The sequence below is a fragment of the Gavialis gangeticus genome, unplaced genomic scaffold (genome assembly GCF_001723915.1).
Source record: "Gavialis gangeticus isolate Ggan-Ray unplaced genomic scaffold, GavGan_comp1, whole genome shotgun sequence".
Classification (NCBI taxonomy): domain Eukaryota; kingdom Metazoa; phylum Chordata; order Crocodylia; family Gavialidae; genus Gavialis; species Gavialis gangeticus.
The window spans coordinates 36,263,218-36,266,338 of record NW_017729033.1 but is presented as its reverse complement, the minus strand read 5'-3'; positions in this window follow the sequence as shown (position 1 = coordinate 36,266,338).

Here is a 3,121-nt window from a genome sequence, read left to right as displayed (position 1 = left end):
AAACGTAAACTACAAGTTGTGGCAAAAAATACTGGCCAAAAGAATGTGCGACTGTTATCAGATGTGATACAAGAAGAACAAATGTCTGTGCTTCCTGAGAGGAGGATATCCTAGACTCTGTGGTTAATGAGAGATGTCATATCAAATGTGCAAGAGGAAAAGACATACAGTAATAATGAATCTAGACTTGGAAAGAGCTTATGATAGGGTTTAACATGACTTCATGTTTGAAGTATTGCGGGGAATGGGGTTTCTGGCAAAGATGATCAGATGGGTTAGAGTGCTGAAGTAAAGCAGGAAGTTGAGTACTGGTGAATGGTTACTTGAGCAAAGCATTCCCCATACAAACAGGGGTAAGACAGGGATGCCTGCTGTCCTCCTATCTTTTTGTGTCTGCAATAGAGTCATTGGCACAGAGCATTCATGATGAAAGCTGATAAGTGAGGTGAAGATACCAGGAGGAAAAGAAGTTAAATGTACATTATACATAGATGATGGGAACATTGTGGCTCAAAACAACATACCAATCGAGAGCACTGAATTCAATTGAAGCATACTGAAGACCACGGTGAAGTGTGAGGAGCAAAATTAAATAAGATTAAAAGTATGTTGATCAGTGTGGGGAACTGGGAGAATTTACAGAAGTTCAGGCTATGGGTGGTAGAAGGTGTAATTAAAATCTTGGGAATCCCAGTGGATGCTGAAGGGAAAGAAACAAAGGCATGGGAGAAGTTAAAGGTAAGAGTGATCTTAGGATTGAGAAGTGTTAAAATGTTATCTTTGAAAAGTAAAGTGGCTGCAATGAAAACAGTACTATTGCCAAGCACCCTTTACATGGGAGTAACGTATCCACCATCATGGCAACAGATAAAGAGGATACAGAAGCGGATATGTGGGTTGTTGTTTGCTTGGGTTTTTTTGTTTTTTGTTTTGTTTTTGGGGGGGGGAGGGGGACTAAGAGAGAAAGCATAGCCAGAATGGAGCTATACAAAGCCAGGGAATTAGGAGGCTGGGAATGCCAGATTTGGAAAGCTCCGTCTATACTTATTTTATAAGTATGTTCTGTAAAGAGACAACAGAGGTGGTGTTGAAGACTTCATGTTTCTGCCGTTACCTGGCAGAAAAAATGTTAAGAGATGAGGCATGTACAGGGGAGATTGGAAAAAGCGTGAGTATGGCAGCCACTGATGTAAGGGTAAATAAACTTGAAGGAGTGGGATTAGAGTGCTTGAGAGACCGTAAGAAAGTGATTAATATACGAGAGACAGATAAGATAACAACAGTCGGGGATCCTGTTGGAAAGACAGATGGCAAATGCCTGGAAAGAAGTGACAGATAATAGAGTGAAAGGAGGACATGTGGATCTCATATGGATGATGATATGGAATATTCTTCCTGTGAGGGGCAGTCAGGATAAATGGGGTTTGGTAAGATTGGCGGTGTGCCCAAGAGAGTAATGCAGGGCTGAAGAACATATTTTGGCACTGCCTCTTTGTGCAAATGGTATGGGAGGGGATGTGTCATTTTTTGAGGGCAATCACTATGAACTGTGACTTAACATACAAAATGGTTTTCTATGGGTTAATGCCCAAAGGACTGGAGAGACAGAGACTGTGAACTGTATTACTTTGGGACACAGTATGGCTATGGAAGGTGAGAAACGTATTGTTGGTTAAGGGGCTTGGGTTGTACCAGAAGAAGATGTGTGGAAGTGGCACTATATTAATTGAAATATTATGTGGATCAAGATATGGGCAAGATGGGAAAGAAGCCAGAGAAGAGATGGAGGGAAGAAGAATGGCAGTGTTTCTTCCAAAAAGGACACAGGGTCAGAGTGAAAGTTGTTGCTTCCACCTGGGTTAGGGCTAGTTTGTGAGAGGTTAGTGTGTTAATGATGAAAAGAAGAACAAGGTATTGTTGTAAGGGAGGTTGTCGAGTTTTGTGCTAATGTAGTTTCTTTTAGTTGTTTTGTAATAGTAAAAAAAGGCTCCCATCAGCATGTTTGCCCAAATGGGCCATGTGTTTTACAGTCATGTTTAGAGTTGGCTGCATTTAATCAAATTCATAGTTCATTTCCATTACTGAGCATATGCTGCTTTGTGTATCAGTTTAATGATAGAAAATATATTTAGTGAGATTTCCTCGTATGCAAATGTAAGACAAGGGGCTTTCCCCCCTCATGCTGATTGGGACAAAAACTTTGTCTTGTATTCTAGTAAATATGTATTTCTTAGACATCTCATTCAGCTCTAGTTTTAAAATATTGTTACCCCTTTTGGGCTCAGATAATATTCAGGGCCTTGTGGGTTGTGATCTGCTAGTAAAAGAAATTGCAGATTTAAGTTGGAAATTTCTTAATTTCGTTTTTTAAAAAAACGAATACACAAAGTTCTGTTTCACCGAATGCAGTAAGATAAAAAAAAACTGGGATGGTTTTCTTGTTCACAATTCCTATGCTCCTTCTATCAAAGCTTTCTTGTCCTGTCAGGGTCATGCTACAAATTCTTATTTTGCTGTCTGTCTGGTTTTCTGTTTCTCCCTCCCTCTTTTCTGGCCCATCCAGACTAATAAATGCAATCAAATCAAGCCACAACCTAGTATTCAGTATACTCCTTGTGTGATGGGGTTGACTGTTTCGGCTATCACATAACAGAAACATTTAGTCAGTCTCTTATTTAGCTTGAATGGAACATGGACAGCCAGACTTACCTGTAGCCCAACAATATCAGTCATCAACTATCAAAATTAGAGGCTGCTCAAATATATTAACTTTGAGGTGCCATCCAGCTTTGGTGTTAACTTTGTGTTAGACAAGTTTTTACTTATAACACCCTCTTGATGGGTACTATAGCTCATTTTTCATCTTTGATATATGCATCATATTTTGGCCTTATATTTTATCATTCAACCAAGGCTTTATACAAACAGTACATGAAGCTGCTCAACAATTCTGTGGCTTAGGTATGTGTATGATACTTATTTTACAGATGGATAAACCAGTAAGAAGCTTTGTCTAGACCAGAATTTGAAGGTATGTTAGCACATAAGCAGGTAACATGTTGAAATCTAGTGTCAATGAAACATGCTGCTAAACTGTTTGATTTAAAGGCTAATTTCCCCT